This window comes from Microtus pennsylvanicus, chromosome 8, assembly GCF_037038515.1.
Source record: "Microtus pennsylvanicus isolate mMicPen1 chromosome 8, mMicPen1.hap1, whole genome shotgun sequence".
NCBI lineage: Eukaryota > Metazoa > Chordata > Mammalia > Rodentia > Cricetidae > Microtus > Microtus pennsylvanicus.
In genome coordinates this window covers 94468952-94495708 of record NC_134586.1, presented here as the reverse complement: position 1 = coordinate 94495708, position 26757 = coordinate 94468952, and the positions used below count along the sequence as shown (strand labels likewise).

Sequence of the window (26757 nt, the reverse complement as noted above, 5' to 3'; positions counted from 1 at the left end):
ATTTGATTTTTGCTCCCCTATGAGTAATTTAAAAAAAAATTAAAATGTTCTTAATCTCTTTCTATTAACTTTTAAAGGCCAATAGTCTTATTCTAAAATCTGGTGCACATTTTTAATGTCCAAATTTAACTATCTTTTGTTTTTGAAAATGTTATTAATTGTTCTCAACTGACTTTACAGGTTTGTTTTTTGTTTTTTTTTTTTAACAGACTTAATTCACTTTTATTTTCCTTGTATAAAAACCCTTATATGGCGGCCACAGCAGGAGCCTGGGTCCTCTGAACAGAGACTCTGGTGTGGGTTTTCACAAGATGGTCAGTGAATTCCTGATAAGGAGACTTGGTGAACACAGTCTCTATCCAGAGGTCTGGGGTCAGGTAGCTGTAGGTCTTAGAGATGTCATCAAAGGTGGCCTTGGCAAAGTTGCCCAGGGTGGCAGTACAGCCCCTGGCTGGTGTGTAGCAGTCATCAATGCCAGCCATCATCAGTAGCTTCTTGGGCACAGGAGCGGAAACTATGTCAGTGCCTCTGGGGGCAGGGATGAGACGCACCAGCACAGAACCACAGCGGCCTGTCGCTTTGCAAGGAACAGTGTGGGGCTTGCCAATCTTGTTCCCCCAGTAGCCTCTCCGCCCAGGGACAATGGAAAGCTTGGCCAAGATAATGGTCCCTTGGATGGCAGTGGCTATCTCCTTGGAGCACTTGACACCGAGACCTATGTGACCATTGTAGTCTCCAATAGCGACGAAAGCCTTGAACCTGGTCCTCTGGCCTGCCCTAGTCTGCTTCTGCATGGGCATGATCTTCAGAACCTCATCCTTTAGGGAAGCTCCCAGGAAAAAGTCAATAATCTCAGACTCCTTAATGGGCAGGGAGAACAGGTAGATCTCCTCTAGGGATTTGATTTTCATGTCCTTAACCAGGCGGTCCAGCTTGGTGACGGAATCCACACCTTGTCTGCAGCTTTACTTCCGCGAGCCCCGTGGCCTCTGCCTAGGCCACGGCCTTGACCACGGTCTAGGCCCATTAGACCGCCACCAAATCCTCCTAATCCTGGGGCCCCAGGTACTCCGGGCCCTCCTGCTGCACCGGCATCTTCCACTATTTGGTGTTTTTCAGAAGAAGAAGAAGCCACGTGACAGGCTTATAATCTATTCACGCCCTGGTTTTCTCTCCTAGATCTGTCACTTGTATCATTTTGACTATTTTTGTTTTCTTGAAAGTTTTGTTTTAAAATGCCTCCTTTCTTATGAGTTCTGTTTAAGGTATAATATTTGGCACTGTTCATTTGTTTTCATAGTCCTGTTGTAATCTTGATTTCTGTAATAATTTTTTTTCTTAAACAAGGTCTCGTTTAGATTAGGCCACCCTCAAATCATTATTAAATCAAGGCTACTTCAAAATCCAAATCTCCTGCTGCCACCTGCCAAGTGTTGGGGTTACAATCATGCACCCCACAACTGCTTCTTCTTTCTTTAGCTTTGTATAAGATATTTTTCATATCTAAATATAATCTTAATTTCATATTTCACATTTGCAGTTTGTTTACTATATTCTTTTGGTGAGTGGCAATGTTATGTGTTCACACACAATGATTCATGTGATTATGGAACCCTGTAAATTCAGAACTGTGGTGAGCATTCAACCTAAACCTATTCAGAGGCTACAACATCAGGAAGATCATCTGGTTCTTAATCCGTATTTATTGTTTTCCTATCCCCTTTTGTTCTTCTTTTCTTCCTTCTCTCCTTCTTTTGGTCCTACATTTCTTTTCGTTTCTGTTTTTGAGACAGGGTCTTGCTGTGTAGACAAGTCTGGCCTCAAACACGCTAGCTTGTCTAGACTTGTCTTTTTTGTTTGTTTGTTTGTTTGTTTTTCGAGACAGGGTTTCTCTGTGGTTTTGGAGCCTGTCCTGGAACTAGCTCTTGTAGACCAGGCTGGTCTCGAACTCACAGAGATCCGCCTGCCTTTGCCTCCCAAGTGCTGGGATTAAAGGCGTGAGCCACCACTGCCCGGCCTAGACTTGTCTTGAAGTTATGTGAATTCATTATACTCTTGACTCTTTTCATTTCTGAGATAAAGCACCATGACTGAAGTTGACTTATGGAAGAAAAGATTTATCTGGCTTAAAGTTCTAAAAAGAAAGTCCATACTGGAAGAGGAAGCCAGAGGTCAGGGTAGGAAACGGAGAGATCACATCTTCAACCACAAAAACAAAGCAGAGAGAGGGGGAAACAGGTGTGGGGCAAGACGCTAAACTTTCAGATGAAACTGAGCATGCTCAGGGTGGTACAGCCTTAGACAAGACTACATGCTTTCAAAGCACCCTCCTGTGGTGTAGTCTCTGCAGCAAGGCCGTATCTATGCCCCTTCTAAAAGTTACATCAAGCAGTACCATCAAGGGACAAGAGTTCCAAGATGTGAGCCTATGGGTTAGAGGGTATTTCTCATTCAAACTATCACACAGGGCTTGCAGGAATGAGCCACCACACGCAGCAACAATATTCTTTCTTAAATACATTAATGTTTTACTTCTAATGAGGAAAAATAATGATCTCAAGAGACACTACACATTAAGGACTGTCTTTATAATTTACTCTGGGGCAGATTTTGAAGTTTGCCTACACATTTTCCTAAGACAAAATGATTAATGAAGTTTTTTTTTCCATCTTAAACTATTTTCTATGCTATTTCACATCTGGCTCTTCTTTTCACAGATATTTCTAGAAATAAAAATAGCAACTGAAAAGAATATCTGTAGAAACAGCAAGAATCAGATTCAAAACTTACTTTGTAATTCATTTTGAGCCTTTAGGTTTTCTATTTAACAACAGGTAACATAAAAATGCTGTTTCCAGAAATCTGTAAATGTTCCAAATCTGCAAATGTTCCAAACAACTTGGTCTGAAATCAGAATCTCATGCAATCAACTCCTGCTGTACAGGAGCAGCAACTGAAATTCCCCAGCTCCAGTAAAGGCGTTCACCTCGCTTCCTTTGTCATTTGCTCACTGGGACCGTTGTGTCCAAAAATCACCTCTAAGGTTGTGGCTGAAATCAACACAATGTTATTCTTCAGGATCTTCTAGAAGTCTGGCTTGGGTATTCCTGGGTGAAAATCAAGGTTTTCATGGAGCTTCCTTTTCCGTGAAATCTTTGTGAGAGGATTTGGTCATCTTTGCTGTTGCTGTTCTATATTATCCATCCTGCAGAGCTGCTGCTGTTTCATGGCTGGGTGTCCTACAACGGCCCTTATGGTAGCCTTCTGCTGCCAGGCAATGCTGCCATGGGAGGTGGTAGAAACTTACCTGGGCCCTGGAAGAAGGAAGCGAGGTCTTTAGGGGTGCCCCCTTAAAGAAGATAACAGTCCTGTATTCTGATGACAGATGAATCGTTAGAGGTGATTCCACAGATGAAAGATGACTAGCCTAGGCAAAGATATAGTCAGCCTTGCTCGCTGCAGGCATGGGGAAAGATGGAAAGATCAACTTAGCCTTGCTCACTGGAGTCATGGGGAGTGCCCGTTTTGCCTGATCAAATCTTTCCTCAGCTTAGCCTGGATTTCCTTGAATTTGCCTTCTCTTGGTTTCCTGAAAAAGCCACACAATCTGTTGGTCAACACTTTACTGTGCTGTATGGTAAAACAGGTGTACGGTCTCAGCACTGGGGAAGTAGAGATAGGAGGATTGGGAAATCCAAGGCCATGCTGAGCTATATAGTGAGACTCAAGCTCGAATGAGCAAAATTAAATAAATGAAGCATGCTAGTAAAACCTGAGTATCTGACTCAATAAATTCCTTATTATAGGATTGTCTTTTACTTTATCCATCATTTCTTGACTATCTCCTATGGGTGCCAAACACAATGAAAATGATTTTACTCTCTTACACTTTCTTTGGGATTGAGGGGGAGATACAAAAGTGTTTACTATAATAAGGTATATAGTATAACAAGTCAAACATTCTAACAAATATTCAAAGAAAGAGATACAACAGAATAGAACATTTTACAGGTGTTTTGAAGCTGAGTGTAGAGTGTGGAAACTTTGAACAGTAAGGTGGAGCCTTTTCAAAATCATTGTATTTTACAAAAATAATGATTCTACTTAGCAAAATTCTTTGTGTTGTAGGAGTTGGCTCTGTGGCTTTCTGAACGAGTGTCTTTTGCATTAGGGATGCTTGTGAATTGGCTTAGCCAACTTTGATAGGGTTCGATATCACCTAAAGAACTTTGGATCACCAATGCCTGATCGGGAAACTAGGATTTAGTAGATAGAAGAGGTCTAGCCACACTCAAAGGAGAAAACGGAATCAGAGATCTGGAAAAGGGTAGTGGTCAGGTGAGACTGAAGAACAGCCCAGAAGACCACTCAGGCAATGAAAGAAAGGAAGGCAATGGACACAGCTGAAGAGACAAGACTGAGGCCATTTAAAGCCCAGGCCCCATCTTTGTGAGAGCCTAACCTAGAAGGCACCCTAGCCAAGGTGCCCCATCCCATGTATGCCTGTGAATTCAGAGAAAAGCCACAACAGGCCCCAAAGCTACCTGACTTCCCAGAGACTTGAAGACAGCCAATCCAGAAGCTAGAAAAAAAAAAATTTGTTTTTTGTTTGTTACAAGAATCCTCTCTTGTCTTGCAATCTGATAATTCCAAGGCATGTAACTCCCTACTTGAGATTTTTCCCCTTAAAGACTCCCTGTGCTGTGAGCATCCACTTAGTCGGTGAGTGGGAAAAAGCCCCTGCTTTCAAGCCTGTACCGTAAAAAAAAAAAAAAAAAAAAAAAAAACCTTGGGTAACTGAATGGGAAGTCGGCTCTGTGGTGGACTTGCTTGCATGAGGGGCGGGGTGGCAGGAGTCTCACAACTCAGGCATAACTCAGCAATCAGGATTGGCTGGAACCTGTGGGCTATGGATAGCTTGCCAGGCCCCTAAGAACGAACTCACAAAGAAAGACCACACCCACTTCCTACTACATCTCTGTGAAAACTTGCCTTTACCCATGCTTTACATATCCTCATCTTTGTTCATCCTTTCTGATCTGTCACAAATCTAACGCCTTACAAAACTGATGGGTTGTTGCTGTTATTGTTGCTTTCCTCTACAACCGTTCCACTGACATCTCTTGGTATGTTGGAAGATTTCAACAATTCCATATGGCTCTCTGAGATAAGCACGATTAACTCTTTAATGGTGAATTACACTTTCTTTTGGATTTGAAAAGAATGGACTCCCCATGTTCCCATGGACATTTCTGGGCATTTAGCACAGGACTATGTTCTAAGCTATACCTAGCTGCCTGCTTGTCTGGGCTAGCTTCCTCCCACATTTTCCTTCTGTCAAGACACTTGCCTTTTTCAAACCCAGTTAAACATTGAATCCTCTGGAATGTTACTTTTCACCCTCTCAGAGGGTGCTATCTCCAACCCAAGGATACTGTTTTCTCTATTATGGTCACACTTAGCTTCGAAAAGTTCCTTTAAGGCACAAACACATTTTATTCACTTTCATTTGTTTATACTATCCAGCACAGATGTTTGAGAGGGAACAATGCACGTTTTCTTCAGTTAAAAAAATATGAAATAATTAAAGCTAAAGGAATAACATTGCTTTCTTCTAAATTTTAAATGGAAAGAAATTGGAAAATATGGCTGGCGAGAAGGATCAGTCAGCAAAGTGCTTGTTTTCCAAGCACTGAGCACATGTGTTCAATCCATAAAAATCATATTAAAAACAAACAAACAAAAAACTCAGTAGGCATTTGTAATCCTAGCACTCCTGAGGGAGAAGCAAGAAAAGAAGCCCCCTGGCGCTCACTGGGTAGACTGGCATCTTCCAGGTCACTAACAAAATGGGACCAGGGTATAGCAAGATGGCTGGAAAAGGAACTTGATGCCAAGGCAGATGACCTGCATTTGATGCCTGGAGCCACATGATGAAAAGAGAAAGCTAACTTCCTGAAAGTTGTTTTCTGACATTTACACATATGCTGTGCCTTTTGCACGATGGCATACATACTGAGAGCTCTTTGCTGTGCACACACCCATCCTGCCCTGACATGGATAAACAGAAATAAGTAAATGTAAAGGCTGATTTTAAAAGGAAACAAGAAACAAAACAAGATGGACAGAATATAATGAACGGCCACCAAGATTGTCTGCCACGCACACGGCTCATGCTCACACACAAATGTCAAATTTGTTCTAAAGGCTATAATTTGGTAGGTTACATAGGAAAGTTTTAATATGTGCTAATTTTTATATATTTTTAACAAAAAACTATACTGAGTCTACTAATCTTTTTATACATCTGTAAAATCTTGTTGTTATAATTAGATATCTGCTTATACATGGAAATTTATAAATATTTTATAATCAAGTGGCCAGATTGTGTCTTCTAGGCATGCACAGCCAGGAGAGCATGGCAAATTTCCACCACTATACACAGAGATATGTCCTGGCTTCGTGGACTACTGTATGGAAGATTTGGCTTTTATTCAGGCAAAAAAAGGTTTATGTGCTGCAAATTCCCTCCCAGAGTTGAGGTTGTGAGCATAGCTCTCAGAGGGCAGTCCCAGAGCTGGTGGTGAATGTACCTCTGCTATATTAAAAGATCAAGAGAGGCAGAGCCAGCATCCATGGCTGCAGCAACCATGCTGCTTACCAGTTTTAAAAAGTGTCCCTTGTCAAAAAAGGATTTCAGATGGAAAATACACAGAAAATCTGGATACTGTATGTTATTGTGTTCTTTGAATGTTTGAATGCTGAGGAAGGGGCTACAGCTCTAAAAGATATTTGCTTATAAATGCTGATGAATTAATCCAAGATAGGTATTTTGAAAATACTTTGACTTTGGAGAAGAGATTTTGCTTTTGTTTCCACAGAAAATGAGAGGCTATGGATTCATTCTGAGTTTAAAAAAAAAACATGTTTGATCAAGGAAGACCACCTGAGAAATCTCCAGTAGGAACAGATGGCCCAGATGTCTGAGTTCTACATCCAGAACAGATTCAAGACTGCTGCCTGAGATGATCAAGACTCACAAGATACTCCAGTCAAGACTTGATCATAATTCAAAATTTTCTTTAAGTCCCCATAAGATTATCAGCACCCCAACCAGCATGGAGTAGCCTGGAAAACTATGCCCACATTCCCCAAAAATGGATTATGGATGTTATTTTATTTTTTTAAAGGGGGAGAAGTGGTGTGGGACAATTGTCTATATTCTGTCAATTACGTTTTAAATAAATGCTGATTGGCTAGTAGTCAAGCAGGAAGTATAGGTGGGTCAACCAGATAGGAAGTATAGGCAAGTAAGTGAGAACAGGAGAATTCTGGGAAGGAGGAATCCCATTACTCCTCAGTCTCATCCCAACCACAGAAGAAGGAAGATGTGATTGCCCTGCTGAAATCGTATTGAGCCACATAGTTAACATAGATAAGAATAATGGGTTAATATAAGTTATAAGAGTTAGTAAAAAGCCTGAGCTAATGGGCCAATCAGTTTATCATTAATATAGATCTCTGTGTGATTTCTTTGGGGCTAAATAGCTGTGGGACCTGGTGGGAGAACAGAAACCAGGCAGGACAAAAAACCTCAACAGATTTCAGATACAGAGTAGGAGAGATTCAGACACAAAAGACCACTAAATGAGACACAATGTATTTAAAAAATATATGTAGGCTTGGGAGAAAAAAGAGTGTAGACAGTTATAAAAAGAAATAGTTTTAAAAATAGTTATAAAAGAAAGTATTTAAAGAGACAGTAAAAATAATACAAAACAAATAAGCCTCATAAAAATAAAAAATACACAGAGAGTCTAGATTATGCATATTATTGTGTTTTCTTTGCATTTTTTGACTACAGAGAGACATTTGATTCTGGGGGCTGCTAGACTAAACCAACATATATATTTTAAAAGTATCTTGACTTCAGAATTTGAATCTAAGGATATATTTGAATCTTTGGAAAAGAGGTTCTGTCTTTGTTTCCACAGAGGATGAGGACCTGTGGATTCCTTCCAGGCTAATGTAGCTTTATGGAACAAGTCCCCCTGAAGGGTCTCGATGAATCCTCAAAATACTTCACCTCCCAAAACAGCAGGAAGCATCTTGGAGAAAACTACACCAAAATTCTCAAAATGATTGTTATAAATGTTTATTTTTATTTTAAAAAGGGTTGGTTATAAATGATTAATGTCATAGTCAATTTCTAAACAAAATAAGGGGGAGATGAAGGTTGGTATGGACCTTGGTCTACTGATACAAATTTAAGGTCGATTTTGTTACATTGTATATGTGTATTTCTGTTCTTATTTAAGGTATTGTGATTGTGCAGCTCATTTAAAAATGTAATGAATAGTTAAGAAATACATATTAATAGAGAGTCATCTGTAATAATCAAACTTTTAATTACATTAATTAGGTTTTCTAGATATACAGAGATATATTTTATTTTGAGAAATAATCTTCAATATTTCAAAGACCTACAGAATATGGCATTTAAAAGGTTTTAAGAACTTAGACTTTTCTTGACAGTGAGACATATCTGCTTCTGACATCACCAAGTACTTCAGAGATGTTGATGGACATTGAAGAAACTCCTTATGGAATTTGCTTTCAATGTGACAAGGCTAGTCATTTGGGCAAGAAATTGCTCTATCCTGGACTGCTAGATGGTATGTTGTGTAAACTGGATATGCAGGAGTTATAAGAAAAAATGACTACTGAACTTGACAAAAGAAGTTGAGACAGTCGTTCAGGGTTCCTGCTTCATGAGAGTTTGCTAGACATTATGTTGGACACAGAGCAACTGATGGACTTTGTCATTATAAGGCAGAACAGATGTCCAAATTTCCTGCTTAATGGAAAAGTCTGCCAGATACTGTAGGTTGAAGATTGGATGCCCCAACAAAACAGAAGAACTTTGGATGACTGTCCAGGCAATGAGATATTTCTGTCAATTCTAGAGTTTTGGAAGTTGTTTGCAATTACTTCCTGTTTACTTAGGTGGTATTATATCCTTCTGGAGGCTTTGATTAAATTGAAGACATAGTTATATTTATAGTTTTCCTTAGTTATGATAAAAGATAAATTAGGTATGAAACTTTAGACTTCCAAAGATAAAATAGATGATAGAATTTTTAAAATTTGGCCATATACAAATAGACTGAATATTATAACTATAATTTGCTTGATACTTGTTTTGTTATATATAATTTTACTATGTTAAAGTTAAAACCTGTCTTTTTATTTTTATAGAAAAGGGAAGCTGATGTGGGATTCCCTCTGTATGCTGTGAATATATTTTATCATCACTGTTTAAAAAACAAACTGCTTTGGCCTATGGCTGGGCCAAATATTGTTATGCAGGAAAACTAAACTAAATGCAGGGAGAAAGAAGGCATAGTGGGCAGCCACCATGTAGCTGCTGAAAGAGAAAGACATCATGTAGCCACTCAAGAAACAGCAGGTAACCAACCACAAGCATCGTGGTAAAATATAAAATAATAGAAATGGGTTAATTTTACATGTAAGAGCTAGATAGATATATGCCCGAGTCCAGTCAAGCAGTGTTGTAATTAACATAGTTTCTGTGTGATTTTTGGGTCTAGGCAGCTGGAAAAAGTAAGCACAGTTTCCATTACAACTATTGACTGGAATGACCTTAGTCAAAATTTCAATAAAGTGTAAAATATTTTTCAGTGAGTACCAGCCCTATTTTGAATCCATCACTAGATTAATTTCTAGATTAGCTGTGTGATTGATTTAAGGCCTAAAGGGGTTTATTGTTAATATTTGATTTGCTTCTCTATCTGTTGCAATTGAAAAAGAGTTGAGACAATAAAATAAAGATATCTTTAATGTGCCCAAGAACATGGAGCTGGAATCTGGTGAGGGTACTCAGATCAAGCTTGCCAGAGACAACTTTTGTGTATAACCAAGTCACTGTCTATAAGCTATTAACTTGTTTACCCATTAATTCACAAATAGATTTTGACCTCTCTAAGGGCAGACTTCATAAGCCTCAGTGTTCTCTCAAGGATTCCAGCTTTAAATATCACTCACATATGAATTGAGGGGACACATTTAAATCATAGTAATTCATAACCAATTTTAATATAATGCAGTGTAATTTAGGTAAGTACTATGCACCCAATTGACTTAGTTTACATTGATTTTATTTCAATGTTTTCAGTGTCACATTGAGCATACAGGTTTAGAAAGTGTGTGAATTATTGTAAAATCTAGGTCTCTGTTGGACATGTGGAAGAGCAGAGGACCCAAGAGGAGAAATGAACAGACCCAGGTCAATGTGTTTGCCATTTGGCTCTAAGACTCTTAGCCAGTAGTCTGCTCTCTAAGACCCATGGTTCATTTTGTTTCAAATGTCCTGCCAGAAATGACTGATCTTTCCAAAGCTGTCTTAATCCCTAGAGGTGGTAGTTAATCCCCTAAGAATTTTAAATAATATAGTGTAGCTCCTTGATGATTTACAAATCTTTCATAAGCAGAAAATCTCATACCAGTTCTTGCTAGCATCCAATTTTAGGGATTTGTGTTCCTTGTTTCTTCCTTCAAAGACCAAATAATGAATTCATTTAAACTTTTAGTTATTTATAGTCATTAATTTCCCTCATCTATGCATGAATTGCTAAGCTCATTTTTTTTTCCTGGTACCTTCTTAACTGTGAGTATTTCTGGGAACGCTTGTTTTCTTCTCGTTTTGTTCTGCTGGTAATATTAATTAACGTTATGCTCTGTTGTATGACTTTTCACAAATTTTCTCCTAAATCCTCTTTTCTGAGTGCTAATCACTCTGTTGTCCTTTCTCAATTTCCATATTATTTCAGTATTCTTGAATGACAGCACAGTGAAAGCTTTAAGGACACACCCCTTAGTCTTCTTCCTGAATACGAAGCTGTGTGTGAAAGTTTGATGGCAATTTTACTGTTTTTTTTATTTCTCTCACAATTAAAATGGGGAGAGTACTGGTCTTCTAGATTTCTAAGTTTCTGATTAATAATGAGAATTTCAAATGTGAGATACACAGGATGCCTGGTATATTGGAGGAATCTAAAAGTTTATTGTGAATTTATTACTGTTAGCAATATAACTTTGCTTTTCAAAATTCTTACTCTTACTACAAGTTTTAAAGAGAACATATTTATCATGTGTGAAGAAATGTGGATTCCAAACATGTAAGGCAAGTGGGTAACTGTATTATACAGACCTAATAAACTAATTAGTGCAGTTGACTATGAGGCATGAAGCTTCTTACTTCAGACAAAGTATAAGAAACAATATTTACATACTTGATACCAGGTGGAATAGCCATGTGATCCTCGACAACATAGGACCACTAAGTGGAAGACCACTTTAGCTCAGGTTATCTAACTGGAGATTCTGACTTCTCCGGTGCAGGAAGTTGGAAGTTGATTCCAAGGGAAGAGAGTGCTAGTCGGGATGATGGGCAGGAAATCAGAGAGGTACAGGGCTGAAAAGTATTAGAAGAAGTGAAAGTCTACGATATTCTCGGAATGTGGAGGAAAGGGGAAACTTACATAGCCTTTGTTTGGTATTTTGATTTTGCATCGATTGATTGTAACTCCACAAAGTCATTTTAAGATGTAAGGTTAAAAGATTAGCAGAAATATTCAAAGATATGTCATACTGGAAGACTTTAAGAGTTCAGTTTGCGGGCTTCAGCCACTAAGTCAGGAAGCCACTGTGATTATGAATTAAGAATGAGGACTTTTCTGCTTAGTTAGTGATGAATCTTAGGACTATGTGGAAATGAGGTAGACACATTGTAGGATAAAGAAGAAACAAACCTAGTATCAAAAGCATATGCCAGTAGTACAACCATGTGTGATGAAGCCCAGCATCAGATCAGGTAGATGCTGCAGTCTACTCTGTCTTGACTGTACCAAAATCAAGACAAAGGCAGCAAAAAAAACCCCTCCATATTCCGAGATGAACCAGATGTTCCAGGCAGTCAACAGAGACATAAGAAGCAATGGATCACAATAAAGAAAAACAGAAACTTTCTTTGGAGGAAAATTATAAAATAAGAACCTAAAGGGAGTTCTAGCAATGAGAAGTAAACTTCATGAAATGCTAAACAAAATCCACACAAGTGGAAACATTGGATAAGCTTAACAGTGCTGTGGGGGATATCTCAGATATGCAAAGTAAACAGAAAAAACAAACATGCAAGCAAAATATTAAAAAGAATGAAATGAAGTGACCTGAGTGGTGTATGATCAAATTTTACCTAATTACTGTCCCAAAGGGCACAGATGAATCAGATGAAGTACCTAAAACTGTATTGGGCAGGCTTTCCCAGACAGCAGGTGCACAGGTTAGCACTGACGGATGCTGTTGAAACTAAAATAGGATGGAGTAAGTACCACACGTGAACAAGGTCTGTTGTTTGTGGAACCAAGAAGCGAGTATACAAGGTCTTATAAGTAGATTCCCAGAATGGATTCAGGACATCAGGGGGCAGAGATAGAAGGACCCCCCTCAGGCTGCTGAGGACCACTAAATGGGGCCAAGTACTGGAGTCTTATTTCTCGTTGCTTCACACCCAATAGGAAGTAGCTAGAATCTGGTTTAAACGGGGAAGAGTGTTCTGCAACTGCTGGTCCTGATCTCTGATGTGGAAGGTTTAGAAAAAGAAATGGGACCCATGACAGTTCTAGTTTAAGTATTTTTTTTCCTTATTTCTCCTCAAGGACTTAGTTTGAATGTTTGTGGGCAGCTTTGTTAGGTGTGTGTTCATGCCATCTGCTGTAATAGAACTCTCATTTGACAACCCTGCAGAGGCAGAACACAATGTTTCATGTTAAACTCCATAATTTTATCGTGGGGATCTTATCCATTAAAGACATACAGAACAACAAACTGGCCATGTCTTGTTAATATCAAGGGATGCTCTAAATTGGAAAAAACAAAACCTGAAAATGTCAGCATTTGTTCTACCTGTGAACACAGGCGAGGAAGACCTAATAAGATCACAGACCTTACTGAGTGTTATGTCTTCTCAAAAAAAAAAAAAAAAAAAGAAAAGAAAAGAACTGAAGAGGAACTTCACACCATAGCTACTGTCAGAATTCATGGCCAAAATCTAAAAAGAAAAGTAAATATGTAGGATTTAAAAAAAAACCAGATTGGCCAGTTTGTTGTAGGCCACAACAACGTGGTGATACACAGATTAATAGAAATGGGTTAATTTAAGATATAAGAGCTAGCCAATAAAAAGTATGAACTAATAGGCCAAACAGTGTTGTAATAATACAGTTTCTATGTAATTATTTCAGGTCTGGGTGGCTGGGAATGAATAAGCAGCCTCTGCCTACAGATCTTCCCAACCTGTCTGTGAGATTTAAGGTGTATAGATATGCTTCTGTTTATACATGCATGTCCTTTAATTCTTGTACAGGTGCCAACTAAATTCCACCTTCTTCTGTCTGAAATGTATTCATTTTAAGGAAGTTATATTCCTCAAATTAAGTTGGTTGAAGTCTATTACAGCTCATCATTCCAATGTTTATAAATATTTACATATGTATATTCGTCTATACTGAAGGTCTGAGGAATCATCTTCTTGTGTGCTTTAGAGAGCAGACAATTTTGAATACTTAAGTACATGTGAGTGAGTAAGCCTGTAAAACTGAATTAGTTCTGGAATTAAAATGAAAATTTGAGCACGTCCTCAGCTTAAATGTTTGAACTTTTGCTGTCCCATAGAGCAGCCGATTATTAAAGTATGGGTCAAGGTCAGAATAACTCCCTTTAGATATTGTCCTGATAATTTGATTTAGTTATATAAACATAAAATAGTATTTATTTTGCTTTAGACTTTCTTAGACATTTGGTCCATTCCCGAGTGCTGGGCTGAATAATATCTCTGAACTGTGGACAGTCTTGCAAATTGGCAGCCATAATGAGACAGGGGACAGAACTGTAGTGCCATGGGACTCTAAGAGGGCACCCAGCTTTTTCTCTCAACTAGAATGCTCAAGTAATGTATCAGAGAATAAAAATGACTGATTATATATTCTTTTCTCACATTATAATTTAACTTATAAAATGAATGGCTTCCCGATCACATTTGTATGCATCCTTGGTTTTCATTAGCCAACACTTGTGCCTTCTGTACTCCTGTGGTCTTAATGAATTTCATTAATTGACCCTTCGTGTTAATGCTGCATTGGGGTGCCTAGAGAAGTTGGTTTGAAATGTGAATTTTCATCTCTTATTCTGGACTTGGTAGATATTGTACATAAATTAGTCCTAGTTAAGGAATCATCTCTAAAACTGCTGAGATCTTGTGTCTTAATTTCATATTCACATCCACATGATATTCATCAGACACACCTGGTACCTGGAAATGTTTGTGACTTCTTTGCCTTTTTTTTTGATTTTCCAAGACAGGGTTTCTCCGTAGCTTTTTTGGTTCCTGTCCTGGAACTAGCTCTTCTAGACCAGGCTGGCCTCGAACTCACAGAGACCCGTCTGCCTCTGCCTCCCGAGTGCTGGGATTAAAGGCGTGAGCCTTCTTTGCCATTTTTATATGTGATAAAAATAAGTAAGCAATGGATTAATCATAAAACTAAGGAATTTTATATCCCAGTATAGTTTTAATTTTTAAGAATTTCTTATATGTGAATGTTAATATCTACATTTTTGCAGGTTAACTGTGTAAATTTTATGAGATATGCTCCCAATAATGAGATGAACAGTTTATCTATTGCGTATGTTGTAAATGTTTATAGCTTAAAGTTAAATTTTTATTTCAATTTTAATTTGTAATATAAAATGATTTTACTTACTTTAGATTTAACTTTATTACTTTATAATTATTTCCTAAAGCAAGAGTTTGGCTTATTATGCAAAGCCTTCACTGTTGTATAAAATAAATACTTGTTTTTGTTTTAGACATATGCACTGTTGTTCTCTTATGTGCTTTTTGAGATGTTCCTTTAAGTAATAGCAGTTTGTAATTTCTTTTTTTTCAATTATGTTAACCTTTTATTTTCACAACCATATAAGGGTATTGTTCATTTATAAAACTGAAATAATTTTCATCTTGAGTATTTTTAGTATTTTTTTCTTTTTCTTTTTTTTAAATCTTTTTTTTATTGAGAAAATGAGAAAAAAAAAGTTTCCACCTCCTCTCAGCCTCCCATTTCCCTCCCCCTCCTCCCACCCTTCTCCCCCTCCCCCCACTCCTTTCACCCTCACTCTCCAGTTCAAAGAGCAGTCAGGATTTCCTGCCCTGTGGTAAGGAGCAATGAGGAGCAGAAGGAGGGAGAACATGAGCAAAGAAGTCGGGACCACAAGGGGTGCACCCACCCACTGAGATAGTGGAGCTGATCTATTGGGAGCTCACCAAGGCCAGATGGACTGTGACTGAAAAAGCATGGGATAACACCGGACTCTCTGAACGTGGCGAACAATGAGAGCTGATGAGACGCCAAGGACAATGGCAAGGGGTTTTGATCCTACGTAATGTGCTGGCTTTGTGGGAGCCTAGCCAGTTTGGATGTTCACCTTCCTAGATATGGACGGTGTTGTTCCTTTGCCGAACTATTTGCTTTTTATTAAAAGCAAGATGTGGGAATGTTGTTCCTTTGGTCCCTGCCCTGGCCACGCCCACTCCTTTTAACTCCTGACCCCGCCCTGACATCGCTCTCTTTCTGCTTTTCCTCTCACACGGGGCTTTGGCCTCTCTCTCTCTCTTCTCTCTCTCTCTCTCTCTCTCTCTCTCTCTCTCTCTCTCTCTCTCTCCCCCTCTCTTTCTCTCTCTCTCTCTCTCCCTCTCTCTCTCCCTCTCTCTCTCTCTTCCTTTATTTCTTTCTCTCCTTGTTAATAAATTCTTATATAGCTATTTTCTGTGTTTATATGTCTGACCCACCGCCACAGCCGCGTGTATGCCCTCCCGCTGGTGGGAAGCTGCAGCCTTTTGCTCGGGTGCCTAGAGCTGGCGCCCGGCACTGCTGTGACCCGCCTGAGTTTGCTGCGGGCGGGGGGACCCCAGATATTTTATTATTTAACAACAGACAGAGTTTGTAATTTCTTGTATGGTGTCTTCTTCTACTGTGATCCTCAATTTCCACCCATTAGGTTATTTTCTAGATACCTTACACATTTTTATTTTGTGTTTAATTTTACTTTGGTTATATATCATGATTACTGTAACTTTCTTCATAACCCAGAATAGTGTGTTCCTTAGTGAATCTACAAGGAAGTTCAAAGGTGTGGTTATCTTCCTTGTTGTCTGGCCCTGTCAGCATCAGTTAGGTCAAACTGGTGGTGTGTTGGTGGGGTCAGCAATGCTAGTGAATTTCTGACTGCTCCTTCTATCACTCACTAAGGGGAACAATTCACTGTCCAGCTTCCCCTGTAGATTTGTCTCTACCCCTTGCAGTTCCTTCTGCTTTCTATTTTGTTTGTAATTGCGGACACTAGTGTCAGTCTCCTGGACAAATGGGATTCATGTATTCCTAATTAGCTGATCACTTTATCTTTATCCAATACCTCTTTTCATCCCTGGCTCTATATCTTGATTACTCCAACAAAGTATATATCTGATTTCAACAGCGTTGTTCCATGGTTCTTTCGATTGGAGTATAAAAAGATGTAGAGTGTCTTATTGTTAAACAGATATTTTATAGACAGTGTACAGATGTTATTGAGCAGTACTATATGTAGCTACCTTGGTAGTGTCTAAGACCTCCAGCAAGTACTTTCTTGAGACAGGTCTCTCACTGAACATGAAGTCAATCAATTAGCTAGCCTAGGTGGCCTCAAATCTCAAGGCATGGCTGCTCCCTCATTCATAATCCTTGGGTTTCAGATATGCATGGCTGCACAAAGCTTTTTAATTTTGCTAAGGTGTTGGGGATTCAAAATGAGACACTCATGCTTTATACAGAAGCTCTGGCCAATATCAAGTGGAAAAGACCAAATGCCAAATGACATGAGAAATAGGTTGTTGCTCTATAGACAAAGCCAGCTGAGTCAAGGTGTTACCTGGGTGCAGTTTCACCTGGAGCATGGGTTCTTATTCCAAGAAGCCAGGGATTACTTTCACATCGATCTACAATTGGTTCTGAGCTGCTAGAGGTGTTCTGTCCACAGACAGTTGGCAGCAGGACTGTTGGCTCCTTTGAAGATACCAGGAGGGCTTTTTTTCTCTTAAAAGTTGCATGGCTGTTTCTAAAAGAACTAAAAATAGATCTGCTGCATGGCACAGTTATCAAAGCACTGGTCACAATAGATTACTTATAAAACCAACTTAACAGTCCAACAGAAGAATGGATAAAGGTGTGTGTGTGTGTGAGAAAGTGTGTATGTGTATAAATATATATACATATATATGGAGATACATGCACATAGAGAGTCATATATATAAACATTCACACACACACACACACACACACACACACACACACACACACACACACACACACACACACACACATATGTTTGTATATCCCCATGGCTGAGGAAGTTTAAGTTTTAGGAAGGAACTTACTGCAATTGTTTTGCTAATGTGACAGAACATCCTAATACTGTTTTTTAAATATACTCTTAGACAAATTCTATGACAAGCTTAATCAGTAAAAGAAATATTCAAATGAAGAGAAGCTTTTATATAAAGCCTTACTGAAAGGCTTGTTTGAAAGCATAATTCTATGGAATAACTATTCGTGAAAGCAAAAACTGGATGTGTGTTGAAATGAAGTCTAAAAAGACTTGGTATAAAATTAATCCAAATGATTGCAGAATTCAATTCAACAAAGCAATTCTTGCCCTAAAACAGGTTTTGATTCAGTTAGGAAAGGATTTGAATGGCATACCAGCAAAAGTCCCGTATTTGGTCATCAGAGCTGAGGGTGTAGCTCAGTCAATAAAGGGCTCTTGTCTATCATCTGTCCAGCAAAGTTAGAAGATGGAGATGAGGTTCCCAGGCTTTGTAGTCAGTCACCAAGGACTTCCCCTGGACCTCAGAACATTTCAGGATTTGCTTACAAGATAAATGAACAGTGGGCACTTTCCTTCAGTAGACGTTAAAGAAGTAAAGCATTAAAATTCAGATGTCACAGTTGAGCCAAAGCAGAAACATTAGGGGAAGTGGCAATAACAGTCATCCCAGCTGTCACAATTGACTCCCATTCCTAAGGGCGAATAGCACTTATTTATCCCATTGGTAACATCAACTTTTGAATAACCTGTGTGAAAAGATTATACATGGGCCTGATTTCCAACCTTCTTAACTTCTGCATACAAATCCAGGTTTTATAATAATCTTATGAGGATCACTGTTTAATGTTAATACTGTCAGTTTTTATGAAAGAATACAAATAAAAAAAAACAAATAATGGTTTTGGCTGTTCTTTTAACAGAATTCACTGTTTTGATTTAAGAATATGTATTTTACATTTTGTTAAACAAAAGATAAACCACAATCTGAAATGCGTGGGAAGTAGTCCTGCTTAGCCAGCTATGGGTATGACGTGTACAATTTAGAAGTTATGCCTTCTTGGATATAATCGTCTATAAAACATCATATCACACTCCGCCCTCCAAGGCCCAAGGTTCCTCCTGGAAGAGGAAGTAGAAAGATCATAATATCCAGCGCTAGCAGACATCTGCAGTGAAGTGGTGTTTGTTAGACATGGCATAAGCCGGAACTGCACACACAGGACCATTTCAAGCTCACGTGGGAATTAATCCAGGTATAGACGGGAGATGGCTCAGGAAGCCTCAGCTTTCTGAAGAGCCTTCAGTGATTGATAGGTCCTCCAGGAGCAAAAGTCAGTTTTATTCATTGATGCATCCTTGAGAGGCTACCCATCCTCCAGTAGATGGTCTTACAGAGAGCACTAAGGGGACACAGAAAATTTGAGAAATAAGAGTGCATGAATTTGGGAGAGAAAATTGTTGTGTATGAAGGGCTGTGGAAGTGGATTTTATTAAAACACAGCTTATGTATATATAAAATCTTTAATACAAATTAATAAAAATGAATACAGAGGGGAAATTCTTTTTAAAGACGGCATTTCTAGTTTTCTGAATCCTCATTAAGCTTCCGTGTTATAAATGGATGACTCACTGCTAATTAAGTTGGAGACAGAAAAGGAAAAATATTTTCTGATCTTTTCCTTAAAATAGAGGTCACCATGACACGAGGAAATAAATAACTCTAGCTGTATCACAAATTAAGCCGTAGGCAGAATTGAAAGTTTGCATAACTTTATTTATTGTCAATTTCCACAAGGTAAAGACTGCACATTTTACAGAAAAAAAAATGAAAAGAACCAGAATCAAAATGCGGCTTAGACACACCATGCAAATGTTTCATACAAGAATTAGAAACACTACTTTTTTAAAAATTAACAATTAAGTGTATTCTTATTCTGCCCATGATAGCATTTGTATGATCCAAAAACTCATTAAAACTATTTACGCCATTAGCCAAACTCCTCTTTTTAATGCAAGAGTGCACAGCATGTCTTAGGTATGATGAATGTGTAGATATTTGGTGCTTGTAAGGCGACAAGCATTGAATACGCTTTGTGTTTTGTGCTCTGGGCAGCTTGAAAGGTTTTTGCCTGTGTTGTTTACAGATGACTCATTGCGCGGAAGATCTTAAAGTGTGTGCAGCCATTATGTCCCTTAAAGGTACCGAAAATCCCATTTTTATCATTTTCTTTATTAGTTTTACTCCTATATAATGCCCATTTATTCCATCTGCTCATAACAGTGTCGCTAGGAAAGGAGATTTTATTGGCCTACTAGTCTTTTTATCTTTTTATGGTTAGTTGCTTTGAATGAGTTTTTCTACCTTCCTTTTCTTTTTTCTTCCCCTTTTCTCCAGGACCAGGAATGGCACACAGAGCTGCACTGCATCCCAGAACTATACCCTCATCCCCTGACTCTTGGCTTGGTTTTAAAGTTCATTTGAAGGTCCAATATCTGTCAATACTCATCGGAGAAGCTACATTTTATTTTCCTGCAGAAGGTGATGAATACTGAGTCCTAGACCTGGTAAAGGTGTAAGCAATAAGCAACAACAGAATGGTCAGCCCCTTAAGGGAGATCTACAACACAGGCTTTACTGCCACAGTTCAGCACTCACTGTGGAAGAGGGGGTAGAAAGACTGCAAGACAAGAAGGAGACAGGTGGAGTTGTGCATAGGAATTCACAGCATTGGAGATAGTAGACACAATCTGTGCAAGCTCAGGCAAACAACGTTCTGGCAGGTGAGCATAAAATCCTCAAGAGAGTGAGCTGATGGCAATTGATTGTTTCTAGGAAAGGGGAAGTTAGTTTTCTTTAAGGGCGTGGTCTCTCGTAGGTAGACAAAGCTGCAGTGAAGGTCCTACATCCAAGAGTATACAGGAAGTTGAAACTGTATTGGATGGGTTTAAATAATGGAGGACACAAATTGGGCGGTAGATAAGGAAGAGATGATGGATCTGGAGCCAGGGTAGGGAAAGAGGTGATTTTGATAAGAAGTACATTGTGTGGAATTCTCAAAGGACTCATACAATCTCTATGTATATTTGACTTTCATCCTTTCTAAAAAATATTATTTGACTGGGATAGAATTACACCATTTCCTTCATTCCCTCTTCTCACTTCAGCCCCTCCATCTTCCCTCACACCTCTCCCACCTGCCCCTCTTCTCTACTTGACAGCCGCTTTGTCTTTTATCCTTATTGTTACACACATACAAATGTACACATGTATCTGTATGTGCATACATACAGATATACACACAGACACACACGGACACACACATTCACACATACAACCTGCTGAGTCCAGTTTTGTTTCTTGTGAATATATGACTTCAAAGCTGACCACTCCACATTATATATCCAATAAGGTAGATTAATATTCCTTTTCCCAGAAGGTATTAGTTGCTTGTAGTTTTTTTTTTTTTTTTTGGTCTAGGGGTGTGACGCTGCGAAATTTTCCCCATCCATGTTATCATGTCCTTTGATGACAGTGTTCATATAGTTACTTTTTAAAATAGCAATTCCATCAATGAAGAATAAAACCTTTCTTAACATTTTGACCTGAGGAAGGTCTGGTTTATTACCTTGAAGCAGGAGAAACAACCCAGTGTTAGGTGGACGTTGGCTTCAAGTCAGCTTCTGCGGTCTTGAATCTATGCCCCAAATTGCAACTTAGCACGCGAAGGAAAGCCTATTGTGCAGAATGCACCTTAACAAATTTCCAGCTCTCAGCCGATTAGAGCAGACTAGTTTCAACTAATCGCAACCTGCCAATCCTCAGAGATACTCCCACTACGCTTTCATGAGGCAGATGCCTGGCGAGAAGAACTTTTCTGCTTCTCATTCACTCTTTCTGTCTATAACCTCTACCTACCAGTACTTGAGGGAGATTCTGTCAAGCCCCTCCTGGTCCTGACTAGTATTCCATTCCTCAGTCGCCTTTTGCCTGAGAGCCAGAGGTAAGCGAGGGAGGGCTGCTATAGATACTCTCTTCTGACCACAGCAGGACCATTGCACTCAGGAAAGCAGAGACTCAGTGTCTGAGCCTGACCTGAACCAGATCAATCCAGTCCCTAGTCCAGCAAGAATGAGGTAGGAAAAAGTCCCAACACCCACACACTTGCTGGTAACATATAGCTGTTGGCAATGAAAGGCTGGTATGGCCACTCCTAAGTGACCCCTGTTCACTATGCCAAGGTGCACATGGGCAATCCTAATTGGTCTCAGTGGCTTTCAAAGAGAACAGAAAGAAAAGGAGGAGGAAGAGGACAGGGAAGAAAGGAGGGGGAGAAACGGGAAAATGGAGAAGAAGAAAGAAAGGTTGGTGAGGGTTGGTGGGGTTGTAGAGTGTAAAGGTGGATATAATCTAAATGTATACATGTAAGAATGAAGAAATGGATAAAATAAACTTGAGGTATGGTGTCCATCTTAGTGTCGGAATACTTTCCCAACATGTGAGAGGGGAGAAAACAAAATCTTGATTACTGTAAATAGAAACAATTTTCAGAGAAAATAGAATTGTTTACTTTCTTAATTTTAGCATTCCTTACAAACACCATACAAAAAACTACCACATTTCTGTGAATGCTGGCTATCTCATTGCTTAATGGGCTTAAAGGCATCATATTTGAATTGTCATGGAAAATGTCACAATAATGTAGCAGTTTTAACTTATATCGAATGCTGTAATGGAAACGATCCCATTTGTATGGGACAATATTCCCTTTTAATAACTAGCATGAGGCCATGTTGCCTCTAAAAGACGAAGGACTATGAAAGCGTGGGTGTAGTTGACCTGTTCTGCGTTCCACACAATTACTCCTTATATTATGTGGCTGTTATTTCAGATGGGAGAACATAACCTCTGAGCCCGGAGCACAGTACTTTCTATACTGTTAGATTTGACCGCATACGGCATTGATGCAGCTCCCTAGAATCACCACCAGAGGGCACAAAAAGCCACGAAACAGTCTCTCCTGGTGATTCTTTGTTTCCCCCCTGTTCAAATTGACTTGAAGTAGGGGAGATGGCAAAGAGAGAGGAGAAGGAGATACGTTTTATGTAATTGAATTCCAACTATTTTTAATTTTGACATTACAGGCAGATGATCTGAAATTTAAAGTACTTCTGCTTGCTAGACTTGATAATCAGAAGCCCTGTGAAGATGTGGGGCATTCAGGAAAATTCTCGGAAAAATACTTATCAATACATACTGCCTATATAGGGGTTGACATACAGAAGTATATTCTTATGACCCCTTGGAAGGTACATGGAGGCTGCAGAAATTCTTTACATGATGGGGACCACTTCCTCTTTAAACCCATATGTCCTTTGGTGTCAAGCTCAACTCTCATTTTCTTTGGGGATCTTCCTTTAAATGTACCAGTCATAGGAATTAATTCTTCCTCTCATGAGCATTAATAATCCCATCATCCATCTGTTTATTCCGTCCATCTGTGGAGTGTTGTGCTATGTGTCAGACTGCATCCCAATGGAGGATGCAGTAACTGTAATGCAATCCTGGCCTTGAAGAAATTCAAAGTGCAGAGAAATGGGAAAAATAAATGCAACCATCCTTATTTTTTCTTCTTGAAAAAGGAGACAAGGGGACATTAATAGCTGTTATTTTATAATTGCCTCGTAAGTTTCAGGGAACTCCCCTGAATCATACTGGAGACAATTTGAGTGTTTAGCCTGTGGTTTTCTGTTTCATCTAGCAAGTATAAGAGATTTTTATTTCTTCTCAGTGCTTTGAGCTTTGGAATAGCTGCTCAATAACATGTTAGATGTCACTGAACCTTAATGGAGATCATTGGGTAAGTAATATTATTTTAATCCTTTCTGCATTCAAAATATTTATGGAGTATATTGGAAACAACAGAAAAATTCTATTTTACGACTTTTTCTTCACATACATTGGTTATGTAAGAGTGGGATTAATTATGAATTTGTCAGATATCTCTATGTTCTATCTTTCTATCTGTCACCATTTAACTACCTATCAATAATAATCTATCTATCTATCTATCTATCTATCTATCTATCTATCTATCTATCTATCTATCTATCTATCATCTGTCATCTATCTTCTATCTACCTACCTACCTATCTACTGTCTACTTATATATGTGTCATTACTCTCTCACATCCACACTTTGCTAATTCTTCTTATTCCCCTTTCTTTTATACATTACCGCTAGCCTCCTATGTTCATTCCCATCCTCCCCTCCCTGAGTTCTAAACCCCACCTATGAGAAAAAAACAGGGGGCACTCATTTACATGTATCTAGATTATTTTGGCTGGTGTGTGTGTGTGTTTTTATGTGTGTGTGAGAGAGAGAGAGAGAGAGAGGGAGAGAGACAGAGAGACAGAGAGAATCTTCATCTCTCCAGCGATGATGTCTTAGTGGTTGTGAAGGATTTTACTTTGTATTTATCTTGTGGAGTCTTTATTTTTCCACCACACTAAAAGTTGACTGATGGATACAGTAATCTTGACCATGAATCCTGTTTAATTTCAGTGCTTCAGATATTTTCTTCTTTGCTTTCTTGCCTTTTAGTTTCTGCTGAGTGGTGCTATGCAATTCTGAGTTTCTCTTGTAAATAACATGATTATTCTGTCCTGTAACTTTGATTATTTTTCCTTTGTTCTTACTTCTGGTCCCTTACCCTTTTTACTAGAACATGACATGGAGAGATTGTTTTCTGGTCATGTGTATTTCAGGTTCCTTTTCTTTGATATACATTCTTTCTATGGATTTTAGGAATTTTTGCTAGAATTTCATTGAATATGTTTTATATGACTTTATTCTATGCCTCCACTTCTTCAACCTTAGATTAGTCTGTTAAATATTAGCCAGTAGTCATGGAAGCTATAGTCATAGTGGATTCAATCTTCTTTATTGATATCTTACTATAATAAGTACCCATTTGTCTTAGTCACTGTTCTATTGCTATGAACAGACCATGACCATTGTAGCATCTCTTATAAAAGAAAATGTTTGTCTGGGGCTTGCTTATAGTTTTAGAGGTTGAACCTACTATCTTTAAGGCAGGGTGCATGGTGGTACACAGGCAGACAAGGAGCTGGAGAGTAGCTTGGAGCTCAACACCTGGATCCCAGAAACAGGCAGAAAAAGCCCCGGGTCTTGCTTTGATGTGGGAGTGTCATATATCAATATGTTGATTTCATTGGTTAAGCAATAAAGAAACTGTTTTGGCCCTCATAGGTTAAAACATAGGTGGGAGGAGTAAACAGAACAGAATTCCAGGAGCAAGAAGCTGAGTCAAGGAGTCGCCATGATTCTCCCACTCCAGACAGACATAGGCTAGAATCTCCCTGGTAAGCGCACCTCATGGTGCTACATAGATTAATAGAAATGGGTTAAGAGGCTGAAACTAAGGGGCCAAACAGTGTTTAAAAGAATACAGTTTCCGTGTAATTATTTCAGGGCATAAGCTAAAGCTAGCCGTGCAGGCGGCGGGGGTGCAGGGGATACAGCCCCGCCGCTCCAATTGTTATATTGCTTGAGCCCCTGAAACCTCAAAGCTCACCCCCACAGTGACACACTTCCTCCAATAAGGCCACATCTACTCCAACAAGGCCATATCTCCCAATTCCTGTCAAGTAGAGCCACATACTGATGACCAAGCATTTAAATATATGAGCCTATGGGGGCCATTCTTATGCAAACCATCAAACTACCTTTGTCTTCATTCAATCTTATTACCTCTTCCACTTATTCTAATGTGTTGGTGATTCCACTTAGATATAAAAATTGGATTTATAAAGTATTCCACTTCCAAACTTTTATTCAAAGCACCTCCCACCAGAATTTCTATCCTGGTAAATCATTTCTTTCATCCTCAACTGACTTCTTCTCTTTCCTCATCTGCTCAATTTTCTCTTTTTTGAAGTAATTGGTCATTTTAAAAATTATATTGTTTAATATTTTGTCTGATGTTTCAAAGACTTCAATACATTTTTATTCAATGCATTAAGTTCAATTCATATATATTTAATGCATCAAAGCCACTATTTATGAGCTATAAACTTTTGGGATAGTCACATTTTCTTGCTCATTCATTTCTTGGGTTTCTATTGAGATTTATGGGTTTTTTTTGTTGTTTTTTTGAGACAGGGTTTCTCTGTAGCTTTGGAGCCTGTCCTGGAACTCCCTTTGTAGACCAGGCTTGCCTCGAACTCACAGACATCCGCCTGCCTCTGCCTTCCGAGTGCTGGGATTACTGGTGTGCGCCACCACCGCCCGGCTTATTGAGATTTATGCATTGGTTGGGGCAGATATCTCTTCCATTCTTCCAGACAGACTTTCACTGTAAACACCTTTCTTCTTATCTTCTGCCTCTTGAAGTACTTACAGGAAAGAAAGAAAATGCCAGCAACAATGACTCTGAAGAAAACCAGATATTCACATAATGTACATATAGAAGTAACAAGCACACTACCAAATGGGACAGAAAATAAAGGGCTAAACTATGCGTAGGATGCATTAATTTTTAAAAATTCATCCATTTAAAAATAGTAACCATCAAGTAATAAAAAGTTTATGCCAGGAAAGGGGAAAAAGAACAGCAAGATAGCAGAGGGGTAATAAAGCAAGTATTATGATCAATAACAATGCAGATCAATTTATCTCGCTTCCTTTCTGGGACTATGGAAAGCTGAGATGGTTTGATTTTCTCCAAGGCTTCTCCTTTTGCAGATCATTTGCTGCATATGAGAATGCAAGGCCTTTTCTCCCTGAGATTCAAACTGGTGAAGCCCAAAACCTCATTCGTTGATGAAGCTCTGCTTTGGTTTTTGTTGATGTTCGCAAGTTGTTTTGACTTCCTCCGGGTAGAATTTCCTCCAGTGTTTCTCTACTCAGACCCAGTGAGTAGGTGCATAGGGTAGACCCTTCAGTCAAGCCACTCCAGCTCCGGTACCCTGGGACTATCTAGTTAGATTTGTCTTTATACTGGAGGCACCCTGCCAGCAGGCACGACCACGGAAAAGGCTGACCAAATGCTTGTCCACAAAGATACCCCTGATTCCACGAGAGCAATGTGTACAGTGTAAAGAGTGAGCTACAGGCAGGCACTGAGCATACCTGTGTGCTCGCATTCTGGTCTCTGTCCCCGTCATACCTGTGTGTTCTCATTCTGGTCTCTGTCCCCGTCATACCTGTGTGTTCTCATTCTGGTCTCTGTCCCCGTCAT

At 39.0% G+C, this 26757-nt stretch overlaps 1 pseudogene; it reads right to left on the bottom strand.

Moving 5' to 3' along the window:
• Nucleotides 1-237: 237 nt before the first annotated feature.
• LOC142855728 (small ribosomal subunit protein uS5 pseudogene) lies at nt 238-26757 on the bottom strand (annotated as a pseudogene).